This window comes from Mytilus edulis, chromosome 1 (assembly GCF_963676685.1).
Source record: "Mytilus edulis chromosome 1, xbMytEdul2.2, whole genome shotgun sequence".
NCBI lineage: Eukaryota > Metazoa > Mollusca > Bivalvia > Mytilida > Mytilidae > Mytilus > Mytilus edulis.
In genome coordinates, this window is record NC_092344.1 from 79,192,170 (window position 1) to 79,219,612 (window position 27,443).

Consider the following 27,443-nt stretch of genomic DNA (forward strand, 5'->3'; position numbering starts at 1 on the left):
TTTGCCTAATTTAAAGTAAACTTTATAAAAATGCAAACAGACATACTTTGAATAGCTGTACAGATTTGCAGGGGATAGCTATAGGGGAATTCCCCAATACATTAAAGAGTCTATGTACATGTATTTGACTGTTTAAAAAATATAACAAATTAAGATTGTTCAATCAAACTTATGTATTTTTAATGTTATCTAAAAACAAAACTAAATCAAATGTTGACACTATCTATGATTAGAAGACTGAAAGAGCAATGAAAAAAGAAACTAGTTTAATCTTATTTCCTTGTAAACAATGATCTAATTCAAGGCAATACATCAGAAGCAATGATTAAACAGGTATCCTAGCTCACTAACAATGCAAAGCTAATTAATCTATAGAGGCAACAGTAGTAACCTAATGTTCAAATTTTATATAAATTCATGGAGGCAAGTCATAGCAATAAAAAGCACTGATAACCCAGGCTTATCCAAAATTATGTATTGGACTCAAACTGATGCCACACAATGTCAATAAGAGCAAAACAATTATTCTGAATTTCTCCATGAAATTTCGAAATAGATGTATATTTCCCTATACAACCTACACCATGTACACAATGACCTAAATCAACTCCAAAATTTACAAGTTCTATCAAACAGGTCAATTACATTGTATCATATGATCATTTATGATGCACTTTTTCCAATATAAATGATAATTGAAAGTAACCAATACAACTACAAGAAGTAAATCATATACATAACTTAATATAAAAGACTGGTAATCAATTAATTTTTAATGTAAGTGTGAACTCTTCCTGATTTTTTAACTTAAAATTCAACATACAAAGGGTGACAACTCCAGCACATCATCAATGGTTCGATGATAAATTACCTATCAAAAGGCTTATTTTCCAACTTGCAATAAAGCAATGATAAAAAAATATTAATGTATGGTGTTATGAATTATCTTTAACATACACTAAAAAAAACCATTCCGACCAAAAAGATTGAACTCCGATAAATTAGTCAAGCAACCTTTTATCAAAGGTCATCTGCGTGTTTACAAATTCACGGTTTCTCCAGGTGGTCATCTGCGTGTTTACAAATACACGGTTTCTCCAGGTGGTCATCTTAGTGTTGTACATTGGTCCGTTGACTTCATAGAGGCAACCGAAGAGCAAGTCGTGGTGTATAGATACCTGTACTTACAGGCAGGCACTATACCGTTAGGTTTAAATGGGATAATGACTATCTATGCTTGAACATAAGAAGCTGACAAAACACTCATTGGTCAGATGGGAGTCAGTTTCTTTTACTGCCAGTAGACACCATAATACGAATTTCGCGGGGAAAAAAACGGCCTATGACCAAAACAATGTTTGCACGAGGACTGCATTCAGTGCTGGTGGTGTTCCAGTACGGGGTTGCTTCTTACATGTATACCGTTACAAGCTGGGTATGCATATTCTGCAGGGTAACATAAACGGACAGACATACAGAGATTTGGTGCCTTAAAACATTGGGACTAAAATAAAATATTGTTTGTTTCCCCAATCCCGACCGACCCTGCAAAATTGGTGCTACTCATAAAATTTTATTGTCAAAACTAAGTCAAATATTATTTTATTCATTTTGGATTTTCAGGCTTGCTGGATTGTCCGATAATGTTCAAGCTTTTTGGAAAAATTAAATTATTTCCCTACCTACCTACCCACACCTGGCTTGGCAGGTTCGGGATTTGGGAAACAAACAATATTTTAATTTAGGCCTTGTAGTCCCTCATTTTAATAATCCCCCACTTGTGTCAACATTGACAAGACCCATGTACAATGTACATGGACAACATCGCTAGACCACACAGGGCAAGGATTTATACCAAGTCCAAAGAGCAACAAGCCATTTACACTATTTTTTGGCCTTCCATGTCTCAATGCATAAACACTGTCAAACATGTCTGAAATGCCATTGGCGGAATTCTCAATCGCAGAGATCCACCTTTACAATATTCTGTCGATTTAAAAGTGGCATTTGTTGTTTAATGCAACAGATTACCTCAACTAAAGTTTTGAAGGCTTGTACCGAGAATAATACGTTGTGTTATGAAACTGTACCGGAAGAGAGGTTTTTACACATGCTATTGACTCAAATATTGACATTAAATTTGCCGAACATACCAAAGATAATGTGTAGAAAATTTTAATGATATTGAGTGATCAATTGTTGTAAAAAAATAAAGTCACAGTGAAACTTAAATTCCGTATCTGAATAGTGTAATTTCCACTATTTCTATGAATGAAAAACCTACATGCATTGAACCTTCATAAGTGACCAAAATTATATTTGTGGTTTGTTTATGGTATACATTAGCAAAATTGCTATATGATTGTTTTCTTTTTTCAAGGAATCATTCATTTTTTAAATTTGAAAAAAATTTGATGCAATAAAAATAGGTGGTGCTTAACTTTTGGCGGACTGTATATAACATCTATTAAATGCATTTCAGTATTCAAATAGAAACATATTTCATTGTGGTTTTGGAAACCAGTTTAATTTTTTTCAGACTACAGATATTAAATTTAACAAAATTTCTTACTTTTATCTTGTTTTTCAACTTGTATCAATTTTAAGGACTTTTCCAGACAAGGAGAACATGACATTAAATTCCTATTTTCTGAGTAATGATGGAACCCAATACTACAAATGTAAGAACTTTCTAATATTCAGCACATATGAAAATATCTATATGTGTTAAAACATTTATTACATGGTTCAAAAGCGACTTCACCATGTTCACTGTTCAGATCATTATAAAAAGTAGTAGTATACATGTACCGGTACATGCAATGTACATGTACAAAAATGTATACTCATTTTTATAGTGTTATTATGGTGTACTGTTACACCGCTGTCCCTGGTTAGGGGAGAATTGGCACCTTCAAACGAGTTTAACCACGCCACATTCTGTATGTGTCTGTCCCCAGTAAGAGGCCTTTATTCAGGGGTTGTCATTTGTAGCTGGATAACATATATTTGTTTTTTGTTCATTGGATTGTAAATAAATTAGGCCATTTAAGAGTTTTCAGGTTTGAATATTTGTACATTTTTCAGTTGAGGGTAAAAGGACAAATGTATTATACTATAGGAATAGTTATTCCTGGTTCTTTTCTATAAACAACTAACTACTTACCAGATATAAATAACAACTTGAAATCTTCTTTAAATCTTTTTATCAGCTAATTCTATTCAATACATAAAATCTGAAAGTAGTCAGAAATTATTTGAAGATTGTCATACAAATATAATTCACCCTGTAACAGGTTGTGTACATGTAGATGTATGTATATGAAAATGTAATAGACGATAATCAGTCATGCAATTTTTATATTTTACTGTCTACATGTAAATGTGACTTGAAATTAGTTTTCTAGATGGTCCTATTAAGCGCAATGACATTGAATGACTGAATGATAACTTATGTATCATTGTCATTTGCATAAGTTTTCTTCTGTTACCAATCCTGACACTGGACTCAAGACTTCTTTATAATTTAGTTTTACCGTGAATATTACTGTGTGTTTATTTATTCTCCATTGGCTAGAGTTAAAGGGAAGGTTGAGATCTCACAAAACATATTTGACCCCACCGCATTTAAGTCATGAGCCTCAAGCCTTTGTTTGTCTTAAGGATGTACTTAGGTGAGGTTTTGGAATTTGTGTCAAATGTTCGGAGTCCTTGGTGTTTTTCCATACAATACAATGTAAAATATTTTGCCCCATAACACCCATTTTTTTTTTCATATAAGACTTAATAGCTCACGAAAGGTAATTTACCAAAATTTAAGAAGATTCTTAATTTTCTTTCTTTTGTTTTGAGACCTAATAATACCAATGCAAATATAAGGTAAAAGTCAGAGTCAGCCTTTTCCCGCCATATTTTAAATCTCAAATATCTCGAAAAGGAGGTCCATGACCTGTCAATATTTTTAACTTATTTTTATCCTTAGTTGATGCTTTACCAGCTTATAGCATCAATTTTAACTTCTTAATTTATTAATTTTCACCTTACCTCACCTAAGTACATCCTTAATTGTTTTAAAATTTTTACTTATTTTATATTTTACAGAGGTTAGTGTGACATCCATCTTCAATCATCTACACATTTTGTTAAAGGGTTCAGCTATAGCCTACATCAGGGTGCATGATTTTCTTGCTTTGTTGAAGACCTACATGTATTGGTGGCCTTGGGCTGTTTTCTGCTCCTTGGTAAGTTTGTCGCCTCTTTGACACTATTGGTTAAGCAAAATTGAGAATGGAAATGGGGAATAAGTTTTATAGTCAGAAAGTTTAATTTTTCTTTTTATACAAAATAATTTTACATATCATAGTTTCATAACTAAAAATTAAAACATGTTTAAGATAATTAAACAATATACATGTACTGGTTAAGTATCTTAAACATGTTTTTATTTTGTAGATTGTTAAGTTACACAGAACATGTGCAGGATTCTGCCATGCAGTTTCATAAATGTGTTAATAGTGACTTAATTTTTTTATGCAGGACTTTGAGGCAGAAGAGATTTTAAAAATACTTAGTCCCAGGACGACAAGGTTTAAAAAAGGAAAAAAGAGTGAAAATAAACTGATGAAAGTTCTTTAATTTTTTATGTAACATATTTGAACATGAAGTTGTTCATACACCTATAGCTGATCATCTTTATTCCAATGTGGATAAGTAACGAAATTACAAAACTTTTTCATCCAGTTGTAGTTATCTGAGGCCCTGTTAAAACAATTATAATGTGTAAAGCTTTTCCAAAGACATGTTCGAACCATCATAAGATATTACTGATGTAATTAAATTTTTGCAAGTAAGTCTTAGACTTGAGTCTTGACCCAAACAAGAAGTTGTCTAAGTGGCAGGTTTGTTTTTTTTGGATTGGACTTGATAGCGTTGTGTATTGTCACGGTCAATAAAAAGTAAATTTAAAACCAATTATGGAAAGATCATATGTTTTCTTTCATCATGTAAATTTGTAATATGCGTGCTTTTTCATTGAAAATTATGACGTCATTATGCATTCTCGATAACAAAAAAATCCATGAGACGCAAATTTTTTTTAATGTCTACAGAGTTTTCACTTCCAGTTCTGAAAATTTCACACATGCTCACTAGCACCGGTTTTCTTACTCAAGCCAAAACGTGTTTGGCTTTTGGATGAATCGAAGCAGGCCTAGGAGAAACAAACATGCAAAACCAGCTTCATATTTCCATTTGTTTTTTTGATAAATTATGCATAATTTGATGTTATTTTATTTTTAGTCAATTAAAATTTTGACTTATCGGTCACATGTTTACATTTTCTTTTCAGAGTATGAGTGTTTCTTTTCCACCCAATTAGTGATGAAACAGATTTCGAGAATAGACCGTAGTGTTTACATATTCGCAAAAAACAAGTGGTGAAGGCCACTTGACCGGCTTGCCTGCAGGAGGGGAATAAGGTGTGAAGAGATACATAGATGGTATTTTAAGTAGGGAATGCAGTCAGGTGAAATATTTGGTGTTTGGAAATGTCAACTCATTATTATGCTAAAGGCATGCAACCAAAAACAACTACCTCAGAAGAATGCGAAAATATGATTGACCTCGGAATTCTTCTCTTCCGTATCGATTTCACGTGATGTAAGATCATTTTTGATTGGCCAAACAGTTCCTCCTTTTGTCGTCTATGTTACATTGACGTCAATATAAGCCGCGGTTTTCAAATATTTCTAAAATTGTTTAAAGGATCTCTAACTTTATAAACGAAATGAGTTTTCTTCCTAAATGTTGGAGAAAATTTTGGTAGCTTTAATAAGAAATCACTGTAGCTTGACTGGAGCGGCCGCCTTTTTGAGCCTCCTCATGGGATTTTTGATTATGTGATTACTTTGTCGTTTTTTAGTGATTATTTGATTACTGGACAACACATTTCATAACTGTTTGACTATTTGATAATCGTGGACTGTAATTTTGATTGTGTGATGATCTTGTTTAAAATTTTGAAAAAAAAATAAATTTGTATTCCTAAAATTTTTTAACTTGATGATTAATTACTGAGATTTTTTTTACCTGTTGAAGAATGATTTTTTTGTGGATCGAACCAGACAATCAAATGATTTACCTTTGTTTTAATTTCAATGTTGACATTCTTTTCCTTTTAATAATCGAACATGCATTATCCGTCTCTTGCAAGGGAATTAATTAATTTGACACAATTGTAAAAACGAAAAAAAATCATACTTTAGAATTGTCCCTTTAATGATTATACTATATTTTTGCAACAAAAAATGTGATTATGTGATTACTTGAACATCCCCATGAGGGGCCTCCTTTTTGAGTCAGCTAGCCACCTTTTCTGAAATCCTAAATCCGTAATTGATTAGCCAATGCTACTGAATAAACGTGGAATAAACTCATCATAAATACCAGGATTGATATTAACATATACGAATTATAACTAAAATTGCACACGTTTTAAAAAGAACATATCATATGACTTACGAACCTTCCCAGCTGGTTTTTAGAGTCTACATTAAGTTTACCGAATCATTACACTTTAACCCGCATGTTATAATAACTTAATTAAAATACATAAGCAATTGATTTCATTATTTTAAAATTTCAATTGTAAATTATGTGTATGAATTGCTCTTATTGTACTTCTATGCTAGTAAGACCGGGATAAAGTTTTCAATAATTTTACATCTGTATTTTTTGTGTGTGTCATACTGGACTACTGCATAGAGACTAACTAAACGTCAATATCTCGAGCGTATTCAAAACAGGAGACAAACACGTACCAGAAAATTACAGACCAGTATCACTCACATCTGTGCCGTATAAAATACTAGACTGACATATCTGCTCACAAGCACATGCCAAAACACCCTCATAAGCACAGAGTACTAACACCACTTTAAGTCTCACGATGGATTGAGGTCCAGATACTCACGCACCGCAGCTATTAGTCACACTGCATGACTTCATGAAATCAGATGATACTGGTAACCAAGTTGATGTTGATATCCTGGACTTTTTGAAAACATTTGACACCGTGCCACACAACTAGAGGAACTATGTTGTGAGAAGACAACTTAATATATTCATGACTGGAAATGTTTCTTACTCAGAGAAAGATGAAATTAAACTTGTCATTGATGAAGAGGACTCGGAAGAAGCTTCAGTCGACTCAGGAGTTCCATAAGGAACCGTACTCGGAACCCTACTCTCTCTTTCTCTCTGTCTCTCTTTCTGTCTTATCAACGACCAGCCAAATGCTGTTCAATCAACCGTTATACTTTTTGCTGATGATTGTCTGCTATACAGAAATATGAAAACACAACGTGAACATATAATATTACAAGAAGATCTGGTTAACATGAAAAAAAATGGGCCATAGACTTAATTATGTGCTTTAATAACGCAATGAAATGTTCTGAGCAGTAAGAACCCGAAAGCCCGAAATTCTAAAACCCAGATGGACACATACTTCAACAGGTCCAACACAATCCTTATATAGACAAGAAGACAAATTCAACACTCGTCTTTCTCGGACGCAACCTACGATTTTGCCCAAAAGTCTACAAGAAAACAGCCTGCATCTCATTGGTAAGATCTTCAATGGAATGTGGAGCAATATAATGGGTATCCATACCACACGCACCATTAGCCAATTAGAAAAGATCCAGCCGCAGAGATCAGCATGTATAAGCTAAATAATACAAACAAATCCCTGAATGTATGCATGGCAAAAACACTTATTCAGTATTTATTTTTCATTCTCCCTGATCAAAACATTATTCTTAAAAGATTATTTATGTATGAAAAAATCTATCAACCCGCCCGCCCGATTTCAAAGTTTCAAAGTGGTCGTATCCTAGTTGAATGGATTTAAAAAGGAATTAACCATAAATTCTATACTTTGTCGATCTGTATTTGCATCTGGACTGTATCAGAGACGGAAATGACATAAAATTGTTAGACTTTGAACATGCTTTATTATTTTTTTTATATGAACAATCTAACAAAAAAAGTAAAATAACAAAAATACTGAACTCCAAAGAATATTCAAAACAGAAAGTCCGTAGTCAAAAAGCAAAACCAAAAGCTCAAACACATCAAACGAAAGGACAACAACTGCCACACTCCCAACCTGGTACATGATAAATCATTATCTTGGTGCTTTACATGGTCATTCTCCCATTTGAACGATTTAAGTTTATGTATATCTGGCTATTTAGTTTCTTCATCCTTGAGATTTCCCTTCAGCATCACCATTTGTAAGTTATTAGTGGTTGCGTGGACCTAAAATATTTAGGATTTGATAATGTATCCCGAGAAAGCGTTATACAAAACCACACTCGTCCACTGGCACAAACATTATTTGGTGATATCACAAACACAACTGCCATACTCGTAATTGATGGTACTTATATATACATACAAAAGAGTGGACAATTTAAATTTAAACGTAGTACATATAGCATGCACAAATTTCGCAACTTGACTAAGCCAATGATGTTTGTCACAACTACAGGATACATTGTAAGTGTGATTGGACCCTACCTTTGTAACGGCAAAAATAATAATGCCAAAATTTTAAACTCAATTTTCAAAAATAACTTAGAGAAAATTAAGGAATGGTTTGATACAAATGATGTTGTTGTGGTTGATCGGGGATTTCGAGACAGTATCGACCTCTTGGTATTCAAATTAAAATGCCAAGCTTTCTCAAACGTAACGAGAAGCAACTTTCGGTTGAAGACAGCAACACAACACGTCTAGTAACAAAGGTCCGCTAATGGCAGAATCAAGCAGTGGCAATTGCTTGACAAGGTATTACCAAATTCCCTTATACCGTATGCTGGTGAATATACACGTTTTGTCAGTGCCACATGTAATAAGTATAGACCACCACTTAATGTTGGTAATGAAACTGAAGACCTTCTCTTAGGTGCAAGCATGCTTCACATGTCAAAGAAGAAAAATGAGCTCATGGAACGGGTATCAAATGAAAACTTACATTCCAGAAGTGGTAGGTGGCAAAAAGTAGATGGCAACGATTGAGTTGAAGATTTTCCGAAGCTATCGGAGGAGGACATTAGGGACATAACGCTCGGTGTATACCAGCTTAAACAAGCAAATAGTTATACTGAGGAACATTTAGAAATTGACGAATACTATGAAGTCATGCAACAGGGACATGATGTCATCAACTCATTAGGGTTAGAATGGCAAGCAGGCATACAAGCATCAAAACGCATAATCTATGGATTACATACGATGACTGCTGCATAAAGGCTTGGTACTGTACTTGTAAGGCCGGTGATCGAATTGTTGGTACTTGTAGTCATATTTCGTCATTTATATGGTTTCTAAGTTTTTACCGGCATCAAAGTTGCAAAGGAAATCAAGCAAATCAATGGAGGGACTATGTTCATGATGCTAATCAGCCGGAAGTCATTGATGATAGTGACAGTGAACCGGAGGAGTAAACATGTTAAGCATTTGTATTTTGCTGAACAACTACTTGGACATATAGGCATATAGTATAATGTCATTTTTGTTTTGTATGTCATTGTTGGGAATCAAACTGACGTACGTCGATATCAAGGTACCATTGTTGGGAATCAAACTGACGTACGTCGATATCAGGGTACCATTGTTGGGAATCAAACTGACGTACGTCGATATCAGGGTACCATTGTTGGGAATCAAACTGACGTACGTCGATATCAGGGTACCATTGTTGGGAATCAAACTGACATACGTCGATATCAGGGTACCATTGTTGGGAATCAAACTGACATACGTCGATATCAGGGTACCATTGTTGGGAATCAAACTGACATACGTCGATATCAGGGTACCATTGTTGGGAATCAAACTGACATACGTCGATATCAGGGTACCATTGTTGGGAATCAAACTGACGTACGTCGATATCAGGGTACCATTGTTGGGAATCAAACTGACGTACGTCGATATCAGGGTACCATTATGCCGAGATGACGTCGATATCAGGGTACCATTATGCCGAGATGACGTCGATATCAGGGTACCATTATGCCGAGATGACGTCGATATCAGGGTACCATTATGCCGAGATGACGTCGATATCAGGGTACCATTATGCCGAGATGACGTCGATATCAGGGTACCATTATGCCGAGATGACGTCGATATCAGGGTACCATTATGCCGAGATGACGTCGATATCAGGGTACCATTATGCCGAGATGACGTCGATATCAGGGTACCATTATGCCGAGATGACGAATATAGAAAGGAGGACATTTATTGCAATAGTTAAATTGGTAAATTCGAACACTGAATTGTCACACCAAACTGGCATAATTATTATTGATTACATAATATCTGAATTTGTGATAACTGCTGTTTAAAAAAATCATAATCATAGTCTAGTAGCAGTTTTGTTGATCTGATACACTATCTCCTGATGTAGCACTTGTAACCTTGGCAACATTTAAAAAAAGGAAGGTTGAGGTATAAAAAAAGGGCATTATATTTTTAGTTTGATATGAAGAACATGTGAAAAATTTGTAAAGATAAATGTGCTAACAGTATTTCAGTTTTGTTAAGGTTGAGTAATTGTTGAAATGTATAGTTTATGAAATTGTGAACTTTATTCATATATTATATGTATACTAGTACGTAATATGTTCTACCTTCTTGTGTTTTTATCAGCAGAGTACATAAAAGTACACACAAACTAATTTTTGGTAATTCAAGGTAAAAGAAAACACAAACAATAACTGTAGATTCCCTCTTGTGATTTTTTTTTGTAATTTAGTCATTCATAGAACGAATGTTAACTTTGTTGTAACCATAGCAACTATATTACTGATATTAAATAGTTAAACTTTATATCAATTTTGTTCTTCATTGTATTAATACAATGTTTCACTAGTAATAATGTATTCACGTTGATTATTTATGGTGTAATCTATTGTACAAAGTACACAATACATAGAAAAAAAGGATAAAATACGTAAAAAGCTGATATTTTAGCTTAGTCGGCATACCATTTTTATGACGTCATAACAAGAAAACGGCAAGAGATAACTATAAAATTCTTGGTGTTTTATAAGTTCCATATCATAGAGATCAATTGAAAGAAATATCAATAGATTCTGAAATGGGGCCAATTTTGCCCCTTATAGCCCTTTCTCCTTTATGTTGTTTTCTGTCATTTGCGGTTTTATAGTCAGTGCATCGTTATACCTAATGAATCATCTCATTGGACTGTTGTATTTTATGATATAATTTTCTTTGAAACCTTTAAACACCGTGAACACTTTGTCCTGGTATAACTTTCTTATAGGTAATCAAATTTATTTTTGATTTTTATGTGTTTGATCTTTTTCTGTCGTTGATCCTCTTTTTGTGTAAATCTGGTTTGTTTGGGTCTAGTGTTTCCTAAGTACTCTAGAATAATGCCAAATATTTCTATAATTGCATTGCTGCCTTTAGACAACACCTTTATAGAAAACACATATATGTTCTGTCTATTGCACTCTGAATCTATTATGTTACCACCGACTACACAAGTTATACCCAAAACATTCTCTTTGAAAGACTATGCCTGCTTCCAAATGCTTTTGATCTCCTGGAGGAATCGTGCATCTGAAATTAATCAAATGAAATCAAATAAACCCTGATGCTTTTGGAAAGTATATCTTCGCATAGTTTGAAAACATATACTTCAGACCTTCAGTATCCAAAACTTTGATGCATCTTCTTTTTTCTTTGATACTGTAACTTTTGAACAAGCATTTCCTCCACAGTTTCTGATTATTGATTAAAGAAGGTACATGTAAATATCGTATCAGAAAAGGAGAATTTTTGACCAGTATCATTGATATGGTCATAACTATATATTAACTGTTTACACAATTTCGAATTATTTGAATACTAAGTTTTTTTTTTACCTCAGGAATAGATTTCCTTAGCTGTATCTTTCAAAACTTTTAGGATTTTTTTGTCCTCAATGCTCCTCAACTTCGTACTTTATTTTATTCGTGCGTCAGTGATGAGTCTTTTGTAGACGAAACGCGCGTCTTGAAAATGATTACAAATATAAAATTGCAATCCTCGTATCTATTATGAGTTTAATTTCGACATATCCCGAACATAAACTGGAATTTGACATTTTAAAGCTAGTTCTGACCTTGCGACGAGGCAATAGAGTTTGAATTTGATAAAGTTATTCACACATAACACATTTGTTACACCAACATTAATTTAAGGTGTCGATTATGTTTTCCACCATTTGTCGCGAAGACAATTCAATAAAAATGTATAATGTATAGGTGTTTGTTTGTTCTATCCTTACTTGGGCTTAATAATTATGAACGCCAACATAAAGTTACTCAACTATATCAAACCTTTATATGGTAATCAATCTCTGTTTAAGCTATTAAGTTGTAATGCCAATTTCTATGTCATTGGTTTTAAAATAAAAGTAAAGAAAAAAACCATCTTTAAATACGATTTCCCGAATTCTTAATAATACCAAGTCCCTCTTTCCCATGAAGTGTCGTTGATTTCGAGGTATTTTTTGAATTGCAGTTTGCCTTTCGCCTTTTTTGCTGTTGGTCCACACTTTGTCTGTACAACATAATAGTATAATTATGTTGTGATATGAATAACTGTATGCAAAGTGTTTGGGAAACACAATATAGTCTGTTTGCAAAGAAAAAAAGAAGGTTACATATTTTAAACATTCAATCCCTTTTTGTTTGTCTAAACTCTTTTGGATTTGCATTCTAAATGTGCATGACACGCACGCAAGGCTTATAAAAAAATTCGACAAAATCAAATAATAAAAAATTAAAGAAAACCATATATCTTCACCAAATTTATCACTATTGGTAGATGTATCATCAGTATCATCACTAGTTTTTATTTGCCTGCTTAAATATTTATCAAAGGTACCAGTATTATAATTTAATACGCCAGTCGGGCGTTTCGTCTACATAAGACTGATCAGTGGCGCTCAGATCAAAAAGTTATAAAGCCAAACAAGTACAAAGTTGAAGAGCATTAAGGAGCCAAAAATTCAAAAAGTGATGTCAAATACGGCTAAGGTTATCTATGTCTGTAAAAAGAAAATCCTTAGTTTTTCAAAGTTTTGTAAACAGGAAATTTATTAAAAAAAATGACCATATAATTGATATTTATGTAAACACCGAAGTGCTGACTACTGGGCTTGTGATACTCCGGGGACGAAACGTCCACCAGCAATGCCATCGACACAGTGGTATCAATAGTTATCAAAGGTACCAGGATTATAATTTTATACGCCAGACGCACGTTTCGTCTACATAAGACTGATCAGTGACGCTGGGATAAAAAAAAGTTATAAAGTTAGAAAAGTACAAAGTTGATTAGCATTAAGATGCATAAGTCATGTATTTATAGTATTAAGGGGTTCTCAATCAAATTCTGCAACTCTTTATATTTCGGTACGTATATCTCATGTGAAGTTGTGTGCCCCTTAATGAAAAAAGCAGGCATATGAAGTATGGAATCAGAATCTAGAAATCACAGATCTTATACATAATAACTTTCAATTTCTCCAAATATCTTTGTTGACGTATTAGTTAAATGTTTTTGTATGTTTGTTTGAATTTTATAAGTCAATTTATGGAAGGGCAATAGAGAGGCGAAATATATAATACGGACACTAAATTCAAGCTCATAAGTCGAAAATAAACTTACAACGCCATTACTAAAAAAGAAGACAAAAAGACAAACAATAGCACACAACACACACCATAGAACACTATAGACTAAGCAATAAGAACCCCACCAAAAACTAAAGATGATTGATTGAATGTTGGTGTTGAACGCAATTTTCAGCACTTTACGCTACTAAAGTATTTTGAAGCGATCAGTTTGTATTGGTGGAAGCCCAAGTACGGAACAACCGACCTTCGACAGTAAAAACTGACGATCCCCGTGAACAGTACATTACTTTTATTTATTAGTATCAAGGACGAGATTAATCTGTAGGTGTCACAACAACAAATCTTCCAATTAGCACCAATATCCTTTGTGAACGTAGACAACCTACATGTATTACCAAGCAGTTTTGTTTTTAATGTTTACTTCGGCTTCATGTAACAAATAAATAGAATCTGAAATATAAATGCATTTGAGCCTCTTTCATTTCAAATTTGATTGGCCATATAATAGGATGGCATTTAAATTTCAATGTAGATGTGACACATGATATTATCATTTAAGGCATTCCGAAATACAGAGAGCTATTTTTGACTGTCCCTTTGGTATCTTTCGTCCCTCTTTTAGTAGATCATCTGTCAAGCATTGCTTGAATATTATCTTTTTAAAGATAGTACATAAAATTGAAACTATTTTTCTTTAGGGTTTCTAATGGTGCGAAGATCTCACCGACTGATAAGGGATATTAATTGACATGTAAAAACAACGTACAAAATGGTACGTGTAAGTGTAAAACATAGGTTAAAATAAAACAATCTGACTAAAATTAAGACCAACTACGAATCGCCTGGTTATATAGCGTATACGTATAACGAAATCAGAGATCTACATTTCAATAAGATTGGGGTGAAAGTAATGAGAAAGCTTGAAAGCAGGTATGTTATGGTAAATTTGAAGTGCAGTCTATTTTTAATTCCATTTGAATATGTGTAATATGAAATAAACTCCCTTCATGTACAATCTGTATATGTGCACTTTTAAAATTAGAACTTCACTAACGTAAATATATATATAAACTTCGTAACATGTCTTTCGACATCGGAAAACTAATGTTTACTAGATATATCTGGTTTGTTCCTTAAAGTCTTTCAGATTACTCCTTTTTCTCAAATATGGTTAATGATTTTCTGCCGATATTGACAAATTAATTGCAACATTATTTAGCCCCCAAAATCAAAATTATCTCTATTTGCAGATGGTGTTTTTTTTCATAGATTGAGCTTCATTAGAAGGCTGCATCCTAACCTATATCATATTAATTACATTTTTAAATGATGGAAAAAAACCCTCTTGGCCGATAAACGATAGCTATATTATATATATATTACTGACTTGGCCGATAAACGATAGCTATATTATATATATTACTGACATAATAATATTCAAATCTCAGCAAACATTAAGCTTTTTTTCAATTTTATAATTTTTCAATTTTCCCCCAGAAATGCATATTTCTGTGTGCAGTTAACATTTTAATTTGCATTTTATTCGGAATTATGGTATTTTGTTTTATAAGAATCAGATAATTTTTTTAATCTTTAGAAAGAAAATATTGACGATAAGGAAAAACAAAAAGTACAAAAATAAGCTTTCAAATGTTATATAATTATTCGTATGTTAGGGTGGTGCACAAAAATCGCTAACTAAGCTTTTTTGGAAAACTGTCACTCGCCTATGTGCTAATGAAATGAATAAACATTTTTTTTTTATCAATAATCTAAGTAATAAAACAAGTAGTTAGTGTATAACCGAGGTCAGTGTCAGACAGATTTTGTTTTTATACATTTTAATATTTTCTTTCATTTCCAGAATGCGGCATTTTACGTTTCCGCTAATTGGCATTACTTTTCCAGAAAAAAAGATGACGTTTCCTGAAAAAAGTCTACCTTTCCGCAAATAAATATCTTACTTTTCCGGAAAAAAAGTAACTTTTCCGGATTTTTTTTATTACTTTTCGACAAATTATTAAGGAATATCTGTTGAACGAAAGCTAAGTCATAATAAGAAATAAATATTTATTATGTTAAAGGTCATCATAACATGCAAGTAAAATTCATCATTAAAATGTATGAAAACGTGTGTTCAAAAGTCAGCACTAATCAGATATACCTTGATATGAGTTCGTAAGTCAGTTCTGGCTGAATATTTGTAGCCAACAAGTTGTACAAAAACCACAGTAGTACATTCACCGTTTACAAGCTTTGTATTTTGTTCAAGAAGGAAGTCCATCTTCTCATTTTCATTTTTTTACAGATAGAGTTCTCATCTTTATGTATGATGTTGTTTGCAGTTTCAATAACGCATCGAAAAAAACAAAAATGTTAGGATGGCTAGCATAAAACTGCTAGCTCAGGTAGGCATAAAAGACTGGGCACCATTAGTTGTTCTCTTTTCCTCGGGATCAGGAGGTGATGCCTAAATGGTTGGTGGAAATCTCGAATTGCCATCGATATATATAATCGACAAACTTCATGCATTTATGGTCAGATGGAGCATTCTTCAAACTTGTCAGTTGGCAAGTAAGCCAAACCAAAGCAATGTGTTAGCCATTTACCAAAATCGGAATTTTTGTCTTTGTAATCAGCACTCAGAACTAACGACCTAATATTCAAACATTTCGTCCATGGTTATATCTAGTGTATTGTAGATATAAGATCAAAACCTTTTCTTTATTAAATAAATAAATAAATAAATAATGTATCTAATATATATGCAAATATTTATAATCTACCAGGTAAATTTCCGGAAAAGTAATAAATACAAATTGTGGAAACGTATACTTTAAATTTCCGGAAACGTGTTATTTGGACTTTGAAAAATTAGCGGAAACGCAATACGCCCCCAGACTTACTAACACTATGTCTATTTATGAAATAAAACCATGAATTAGCTGTTATTTTCTTTAAATTTTTTCATTTAAAAAAAGAAAATAAGTTAAATAGATAAAAAAAACCTAAAGTGGATGTAAGACAGACATAAGAATTTACAAATATAAATATAGAGTATTAATGATATCCTTATTCTTGTATTCAAGTGTAAATTAGAAAATGGCAAATTCAAATGTAAGCAACATTGATATAAAACGCACATTGATGAAAAATTGAAAAACAATTTCACCAGGAATCCATCAGGAACACATGAACAGCATAATAATGAAGTCCCAAAAGAAAAATCAAAACAAACGAAATTCCAATTCACCTGAAAAGTTAGAACCTTAGACTTTGAAAAAAAATAATGTTACAATTTCTCAATGGATTATTCATATGCAAAAGTACGTTATAGAAAACCAACTTAGTAAAGATACACAAACTACTGAACTGATCTTACCATCTGGGGACACACAGTTTACCAGCAAGAGTAATATACCGCTGTTCAATATTCATAAATAAATTTGTTGAGATCGATCCATTTTTCTGAATTTACATTCATAATGAACGAAATGAGAAATATACAAAAGTAACATTTAAACTCATGAGTTGAAAATTAGCTGACAACGCCATGGCATATAGAGAAAAAGACAATCAGAAAAACAACTGTACACGAAACACAACATAGAAAATTAAAGAATCAGAAAATGCAAAACCTCTCTAACTGTGCGTTTGCCATGTTTTCTTGTTAATTCTCTGACTAATTGGTAAATTGAACAAACATTTAGATTATAATTAATGTTGCTCGCCTTTTTTGCAAACCTTAGGTGATGTCATGTGTACTCGTTGACAACACTTAGGTTCAGTACTAGCAGCTGCAAGCTCTTGCATATTATTGCTATATTCAGACCATCTCATGTCAAATAAGAATACTTCTTATTGACCTTTTTTAACCTTTTTCTCTTTCACTAGGTTTAGTGTTCAAATGTGTTCTCATTGCAATGCAGTATATTTTCTTTACATATGCATACCAGTTGTTTGCATGCTACGGGTTATGTTCTTGTCATATGTTTTATGATGGTATGATACTAAAGCCCAAACGAGAGGAATTGTGCTTGATTTTCATATGATCAAGACATAAACTTTAAATCAGTTTAATAGAGATCTGGAGCTGTCATGTCAGTAACTGCTGGTAGTTCTTTGTAAATTTATCTATCATTGTCATTTTGCTTAATTTATTTTGTTACCTATTCTGAAATCGGTCTCGGGTTCTTTTAAACTGAGTTTTACTGTACGTATTGCGGTATGTTTGTTTTTTCTACTTTGGCTAGCGGTAAAGGGGGAGGGTTGAGATATCACTAAACATGTTTAACCCCGTCGCAGTTTGCGCCTGTCTTAAGTCAGGAGCCTCTGGTCATTGTTAGTCTCGTTTTCTTATAATTTTAGTTCATTTATATGTTTTATAGTTTAGTATGACATTCATTTTAACTGAACTAGTATACAATTTTGTTAAGGTGCCGGATTTTCTCGCTGTTTTGAAGACCTTTTTATGGCCTTTGGCTGTTTTCTGCTCTTTTTTCGGGTTGTTATCTCTTTAACACATTCCCCATTTCCATTCTCAACTTTTGTATACAAAAAGACCTTTTAATGATGTTTTTCTTATCAGCTTTACTATGTTACACATCAACTCAAACGTAATAACAATTTGTCAATTTGAAACCTTTTCATTAAAACGTCAAAACTGCACTTGCAGGCGATAGTAGAGAAATCTTTGTTTTACAAACTTTTGTTTTGATTAACAAAAACACTTTATCATCTATTTCCTGTATTTCATATAAGGCAATGGTCGCCTTGCATAGTAAGCTTGAGAGAACATGATCGGATATATAGTTATACTGTAAACCAACGTATTTTCGCAGATACTTTATTTCGCGTTTAACCCTTTCTAGCCCAATTCACAGCGATTTTTAAATTACTTTATTTAATAAGACAAGGAAATATCCAAGTTTTAAATTTAATGAGCCTCAACTTTTATTTATGAATGATTATTAAGATAACAGCTAAACAACCTGCTATTAATGCACATACAATTGACAATTATAAAAATAAAATATATGAATCTACTAAAGAAAAGGCTAATATATTAGCTGAAGCATTTGCCAATGTAAGTAGTTCAAGTAACTATTCAGAAGAATTTATATCACATAAAGAACATATTGAGTCTAAAGAAGCTGAAAACTTGAAACAATATTTTTCTGAAAACTCTCAGAGTTATAATGAACCATTTACCCTTAATGAATTACAGGATGCTATTGCTGATACATCAGATACATCTCCTGGTAAAGATAAAGTTACCTATAGTATGTTTAAAAGTTTTAGTAATAAATCACTTGATGTACTTCTTTTATTATATAACAGAATTTGGTTCTCACAAGATCTTCCCCTGGCTTGGAAACATTCAATAATAATTCCAAGCTTTAAAAAGGGGAAAGATTCAAGTGACCCACATGCATATAGACCAATTGCTTTAACATCTAATTTTGTAAAAATTATGGAAAAGATGATAAATAACAGACTGAGGTGGTACCTTGAGAAAAACCATATTTACTCACCTTATCAGAGTGGATTTCGTCAAAATAGAAGTACGATGGAACAAATAATTAGACTTGATAACGATATACAAAAATCATTTTTAAAGAAAGAATATTTAATTGGAGTATTTATTGACTTTCAGAAGGCATTTGATATGATATGGAAGTATGGACTCTTAAACAAAATGGTTAAAATTGGGATAAAGGGTAACATGCTCGGTTGGGTTAATAGTTTTCTCACTAACAGAACAATACATGTCAAAATAAATAACACTCTTTCTGATATTCTCACGATCCAAAATGGTACCCCGCAAGGAAGTTGCATCAGGCCACAGACCACAATTAATTCCTCTATCAGTTCTTTATAACCTTTTGCATCATTTAAAAAAATTGCACCATGCACTTTTGTCCAATTTTTTGTGTGTGTAATGTCTTGTCCTAGTCCAAATACATATCCAAAATTCAGAAAGATTGAAGCAATCACTTTTACAAATTTAGCCAATACACATCTATACCCCTATTGACAAGTCAAGAGATGTTCCGAAAACTGTAAATATCACCTTTTTGCACTTGACCTAATCACTCATTCCATATCAAAATCAGTTAAAATACAACCTCCAAAAATTTATTTGACCTCTCTTCTTTCATTTCCACCCAAAAAGATTTGAGGAATGAGTGAGGAAAGGAAAGAAAAAAAATTAAGGAAAAATACACTCTAATTAAAAGGAACTATATTCGTGGACAACGAAAAGCGGGGTCATTAATTGTGGTCTTGGGCCTATTAGGGGCCTAAAACTTGACCAATTCTAATAAAACTTGGCATGATTCAAGCTTAGTATATTATAAAACAGGTTACAAAGTTTCAAAGCCATATGATACCAAATAAAAAAAATGTGGCATTTTTTATATCTGAATTTTGGGTGCTGAATTGTGGCGTTGAATTAGAACAATTAAAACTATCAAATTTGAGCTTCTAAAAACCAAAAGATACCAAAACTAACACTTTTTAATGTCTCTATGTATAAGTTAACATCTATTTAAAGCAACAGAAAGCATATTTCATGTATCAGACTTATGCAAAATGGCCAGAAGTTAATTTTATATGAGCCTGTGCCAAAAAATAGAGGTTTTCAATTAGGGTGAGGCCTTATATCAAATGTAATATTTTTCACTTAATACAATTTTCTGAAGTTGTTAAGTTATCAAACAAACTTTAACAGGTTATAAATGTACTTTTGATGGAAATATAAGTTTCAAATAGCATAACGCATGTGGATAAAATGGTCTTTAGCAATGTTATGCTTAAAAAAACAGATTGCCAGTTTAGGCCGTTCCCCACATTTGCATATTTAAAAGCATATAAATGATATGGGAGATGGAGATATACTTCTTTTTGCTAAAATCTGTGCTCAGATATGATAAAACATGGAGCCTGGATGTAACAAGACTGTCACTTTCAACTATATATGCAGACAGTATGGTCTGATGCAAAGTTTATTAACTTTACTGTTTAAAAACTGAATGAAATGTCAGCCTCAAAAGGCCAATATTTAAACCACTAGCTATCCAACAGAAGAAAGTAAAGGTATTCTGTGAAACAGAAATGGTTAAGCAACCAGTAATAAGTGTTTTTGATGTAGGTTCAGTGCAATCTGTTTTGGAATACAACTTTTAAGTGCATAGAACTTCACATTTCACCTGCTGCGTATAATGACCGTTAGACTTAGACTATTAAAACAGCACATTTTGTACTCTTTTTATGTTTTTATCTACTTTTTTTTGTGTTCAGAGTTCACAAATAAGTTAAACAACTGAAATAAATACCACAAACACAAATAGATATCAGAAAAAAACTGTCAGAGAGAAATTAAGCATGCTGTTTTTGAAAAAATAGTGAAAAAAGTGAAAAAGCTACATTTTAGGCATTTAACCTGAAAAGTGACTTTTTCACAAAATTTCTATCAAATGAAAGTGAAAATCATTTCTTCTCATATAGTTTGACAAATCAATACCAATAGATCATTCAGAAAAGATGCCAAAGTAAAAATTCTAAATTTGCTGAAATGCACCTCTTAGGCCACAGACCACAATTAATTCCTCTATCAGTTCTTTATAACCTTTTGCATCATTTAAAAAAATTGCACCATGCACTTTTGTCCAATTTTTTGTGTGTGTAATGTCTTGTCCTAGTCCAAATACATATCCAAAATTCAGAAAGATTGAAGCAATCACTTTTACAAATTTAGCCAATACACATCTATACCCCTATTGACAAGTCAAGAGATGTTCCGAAAACTGTAAATATCACCTTTTTGCACTTGACCTAATCACTCATTCCATATCAAAATCAGTTAAAATACAACCTCCAAAAATTTATTTGACCTCTCTTCTTTCATTTCCACCCAAAAAGATTTGAGGAATGAGTGAGGAAAGGAAAGAAAAAAAATTAAGGAAAAATACACTCTAATTAAAAGGAACTATATTCGTGGACAACGAAAAGCGGGGTCATTAATTGTGGTCTTGGGCCTATTAGGGGCCTAAAACTTGACCAATTCTAATAAAACTTGGCATGATTCAAGCTTAGTATATTATAAAACAGGTTACAAAGTTTCAAAGCCATATGATACCAAATAAAAAAAATGTGGCATTTTTTATATCTGAATTTTGGGTGCTGAATTGTGGCGTTGAATTAGAACAATTAAAACTATCAAATTTGAGCTTCTAAAAACCAAAAGATACCAAAACTAACACTTTTTAATGTCTCTATGTATAAGTTAACATCTATTTAAAGCAACAGAAAGCATATTTCATGTATCAGACTTATGCAAAATGGCCAGAAGTTAATTTTATATGAGCCTGTGCCAAAAAATAGAGGTTTTCAATTAGGGTGAGGCCTTATATCAAATGTAATATTTTTCACTTAATACAATTTTCTGAAGTTGTTAAGTTATCAAACAAACTTTAACAGGTTATAAATGTACTTTTGATGGAAATATAAGTTTCAAATAGCATAACGCATGTGGATAAAATGGTCTTTAGCAATGTTATGCTTAAAAAAACAGATTGCCAGTTTAGGCCGTTCCCCACATTTGCATATTTAAAAGCATATAAATGATATGGGAGATGGAGATATACTTCTTTTTGCTAAAATCTGTGCTCAGATATGATAAAACATGGAGCCTGGATGTAACAAGACTGTCACTTTCAACTATATATGCAGACAGTATGGTCTGATGCAAAGTTTATTAACTTTACTGTTTAAAAACTGAATGAAATGTCAGCCTCAAAAGGCCAATATTTAAACCACTAGCTATCCAACAGAAGAAAGTAAAGGTATTCTGTGAAACAGAAATGGTTAAGCAACCAGTAATAAGTGTTTTTGATGTAGGTTCAGTGCAATCTGTTTTGGAATACAACTTTTAAGTGCATAGAACTTCACATTTCACCTGCTGCGTATAATGACCGTTAGACTTAGACTATTAAAACAGCACATTTTGTACTCTTTTTATGTTTTTATCTACTTTTTTTTGTGTTCAGAGTTCACAAATAAGTTAAACAACTGAAATAAATACCACAAACACAAATAGATATCAGAAAAAAACTGTCAGAGAGAAATTAAGCATGCTGTTTTTGAAAAAATAGTGAAAAAAGTGAAAAAGCTACATTTTAGGCATTTAACCTGAAAAGTGACTTTTTCACAAAATTTCTATCAAATGAAAGTGAAAATCATTTCTTCTCATATAGTTTGACAAATCAATACCAATAGATCATTCAGAAAAGATGCCAAAGTAAAAATTCTAAATTTGCTGAAATGCACCTCTTAGGCCACAGACCACAATTAATTCCTCTATCAGTTCTTTATAACCTTTTGCATCATTTAAAAAAATTGCACCATGCACTTTTGTCCAATTTTTTGTGTGTGTAATGTCTTGTCCTAGTCCAAATACATATCCAAAATTCAGAAAGATTGAAGCAATCACTTTTACAAATTTAGCCAATACACATCTATACCCCTATTGACAAGTCAAGAGATGTTCCGAAAACTGTAAATATCACCTTTTTGCACTTGACCTAATCACTCATTCCATATCAAAATCAGTTAAAATACAACCTCCAAAAATTTATTTGACCTCTCTTCTTTCATTTCCACCCAAAAAGATTTGAGGAATGAGTGAGGAAAGGAAAGAAAAAAAATTAAGGAAAAATACACTCTAATTAAAAGGAACTATATTCGTGGACAACGAAAAGCGGGGTCATTAATTGTGGTCTTGGGCCTATTAGGGGCCTAAAACTTGACCAATTCTAATAAAACTTGGCATGATTCAAGCTTAGTATATTATAAAACAGGTTACAAAGTTTCAAAGCCATATGATACCAAATAAAAAAAATGTGGCATTTTTTATATCTGAATTTTGGGTGCTGAATTGTGGCGTTGAATTAGAACAATTAAAACTATCAAATTTGAGCTTCTAAAAACCAAAAGATACCAAAACTAACACTTTTTAATGTCTCTATGTATAAGTTAACATCTATTTAAAGCAACAGAAAGCATATTTCATGTATCAGACTTATGCAAAATGGCCAGAAGTTAATTTTATATGAGCCTGTGCCAAAAAATAGAGGTTTTCAATTAGGGTGAGGCCTTATATCAAATGTAATATTTTTCACTTAATACAATTTTCTGAAGTTGTTAAGTTATCAAACAAACTTTAACAGGTTATAAATGTACTTTTGATGGAAATATAAGTTTCAAATAGCATAACGCATGTGGATAAAATGGTCTTTAGCAATGTTATGCTTAAAAAAACAGATTGCCAGTTTAGGCCGTTCCCCACATTTGCATATTTAAAAGCATATAAATGATATGGGAGATGGAGATATACTTCTTTTTGCTAAAATCTGTGCTCAGATATGATAAAACATGGAGCCTGGATGTAACAAGACTGTCACTTTCAACTATATATGCAGACAGTATGGTCTGATGCAAAGTTTATTAACTTTACTGTTTAAAAACTGAATGAAATGTCAGCCTCAAAAGGCCAATATTTAAACCACTAGCTATCCAACAGAAGAAAGTAAAGGTATTCTGTGAAACAGAAATGGTTAAGCAACCAGTAATAAGTGTTTTTGATGTAGGTTCAGTGCAATCTGTTTTGGAATACAACTTTTAAGTGCATAGAACTTCACATTTCACCTGCTGCGTATAATGACCGTTAGACTTAGACTATTAAAACAGCACATTTTGTACTCTTTTTATGTTTTTATCTACTTTTTTTTGTGTTCAGAGTTCACAAATAAGTTAAACAACTGAAATAAATACCACAAACACAAATAGATATCAGAAAAAAACTGTCAGAGAGAAATTAAGCATGCTGTTTTTGAAAAAATAGTGAAAAAAGTGAAAAAGCTACATTTTAGGCATTTAACCTGAAAAGTGACTTTTTCACAAAATTTCTATCAAATGAAAGTGAAAATCATTTCTTCTCATATAGTTTGACAAATCAATACCAATAGATCATTCAGAAAAGATGCCAAAGTAAAAATTCTAAATTTGCTGAAATGCACCTCTTAGGCCACAGACCACAATTAATTCCTCTATCAGTTCTTTATAACCTTTTGCATCATTTAAAAAAATTGCACCATGCACTTTTGTCCAATTTTTTGTGTGTGTAATGTCTTGTCCTAGTCCAAATACATATCCAAAATTCAGAAAGATTGAAGCAATCACTTTTACAAATTTAGCCAATACACATCTATACCCCTATTGACAAGTCAAGAGATGTTCCGAAAACTGTAAATATCACCTTTTTGCACTTGACCTAATCACTCATTCCATATCAAAATCAGTTAAAATACAACCTCCAAAAATTTATTTGACCTCTCTTCTTTCATTTCCACCCAAAAAGATTTGAGGAATGAGTGAGGAAAGGAAAGAAAAAAAATTAAGGAAAAATACACTCTAATTAAAAGGAACTATATTCGTGGACAACGAAAAGCGGGGTCATTAATTGTGGTCTTGGGCCTATTAGGGGCCTAAAACTTGACCAATTCTAATAAAACTTGGCATGATTCAAGCTTAGTATATTATAAAACAGGTTACAAAGTTTCAAAGCCATATGATACCAAATAAAAAAAATGTGGCATTTTTTATATCTGAATTTTGGGTGCTGAATTGTGGCGTTGAATTAGAACAATTAAAACTATCAAATTTGAGCTTCTAAAAACCAAAAGATACCAAAACTAACACTTTTTAATGTCTCTATGTATAAGTTAACATCTATTTAAAGCAACAGAAAGCATATTTCATGTATCAGACTTATGCAAAATGGCCAGAAGTTAATTTTATATGAGCCTGTGCCAAAAAATAGAGGTTTTCAATTAGGGTGAGGCCTTATATCAAATGTAATATTTTTCACTTAATACAATTTTCTGAAGTTGTTAAGTTATCAAACAAACTTTAACAGGTTATAAATGTACTTTTGATGGAAATATAAGTTTCAAATAGCATAACGCATGTGGATAAAATGGTCTTTAGCAATGTTATGCTTAAAAAAACAGATTGCCAGTTTAGGCCGTTCCCCACATTTGCATATTTAAAAGCATATAAATGATATGGGAGATGGAGATATACTTCTTTTTGCTAAAATCTGTGCTCAGATATGATAAAACATGGAGCCTGGATGTAACAAGACTGTCACTTTCAACTATATATGCAGACAGTATGGTCTGATGCAAAGTTTATTAACTTTACTGTTTAAAAACTGAATGAAATGTCAGCCTCAAAAGGCCAATATTTAAACCACTAGCTATCCAACAGAAGAAAGTAAAGGTATTCTGTGAAACAGAAATGGTTAAGCAACCAGTAATAAGTGTTTTTGATGTAGGTTCAGTGCAATCTGTTTTGGAATACAACTTTTAAGTGCATAGAACTTCACATTTCACCTGCTGCGTATAATGACCGTTAGACTTAGACTATTAAAACAGCACATTTTGTACTCTTTTTATGTTTTTATCTACTTTTTTTTGTGTTCAGAGTTCACAAATAAGTTAAACAACTGAAATAAATACCACAAACACAAATAGATATCAGAAAAAAACTGTCAGAGAGAAATTAAGCATGCTGTTTTTGAAAAAATAGTGAAAAAAGTGAAAAAGCTACATTTTAGGCATTTAACCTGAAAAGTGACTTTTTCACAAAATTTCTATCAAATGAAAGTGAAAATCATTTCTTCTCATATAGTTTGACAAATCAATACCAATAGATCATTCAGAAAAGATGCCAAAGTAAAAATTCTAAATTTGCTGAAATGCACCTCTTAGGCCACAGACCACAATTAATTCCTCTATCAGTTCTTTATAACCTTTTGCATCATTTAAAAAAATTGCACCATGCACTTTTGTCCAATTTTTTGTGTGTGTAATGTCTTGTCCTAGTCCAAATACATATCCAAAATTCAGAAAGATTGAAGCAATCACTTTTACAAATTTAGCCAATACACATCTATACCCCTATTGACAAGTCAAGAGATGTTCCGAAAACTGTAAATATCACCTTTTTGCACTTGACCTAATCACTCATTCCATATCAAAATCAGTTAAAATACAACCTCCAAAAATTTATTTGACCTCTCTTCTTTCATTTCCACCCAAAAAGATTTGAGGAATGAGTGAGGAAAGGAAAGAAAAAAAATTAAGGAAAAATACACTCTAATTAAAAGGAACTATATTCGTGGACAACGAAAAGCGGGGTCATTAATTGTGGTCTTGGGCCTATTAGGGGCCTAAAACTTGACCAATTCTAATAAAACTTGGCATGATTCAAGCTTAGTATATTATAAAACAGGTTACAAAGTTTCAAAGCCATATGATACCAAATAAAAAAAATGTGGCATTTTTTATATCTGAATTTTGGGTGCTGAATTGTGGCGTTGAATTAGAACAATTAAAACTATCAAATTTGAGCTTCTAAAAACCAAAAGATACCAAAACTAACACTTTTTAATGTCTCTATGTATAAGTTAACATCTATTTAAAGCAACAGAAAGCATATTTCATGTATCAGACTTATGCAAAATGGCCAGAAGTTAATTTTATATGAGCCTGTGCCAAAAAATAGAGGTTTTCAATTAGGGTGAGGCCTTATATCAAATGTAATATTTTTCACTTAATACAATTTTCTGAAGTTGTTAAGTTATCAAAC

General features: G+C 32.3%; 1 protein-coding gene across 7 annotated transcripts in view; it reads right to left on the minus strand.

Moving 5' to 3' along the window:
- The window catches only part of LOC139491113 (plasma membrane calcium-transporting ATPase 2-like), a 113,217-nt gene extending 107,545 nt beyond the window's left edge, over positions 1 to 5,672 (minus strand). For 4 of the 7 annotated variants that reach the window (XM_071278576.1, XM_071278488.1, XM_071278650.1 and 1 more), the window contains exons 1-2: positions 5,594 to 5,671; positions 3,167 to 3,236 (exon numbers count right to left, since the gene is read on the minus strand). The gene's annotated coding sequence lies outside the window, so the exon portion shown is untranslated. Of the gene's footprint in view, positions 1 to 3,166; positions 3,237 to 5,593 lie in introns of all 7 variants that reach the window. The other 3 variants (XM_071278561.1, XM_071278554.1, XM_071278507.1) reach the window with 2 other exon arrangements.
- Positions 5,673 to 27,443: the final 21,771 nt, after the last annotated feature.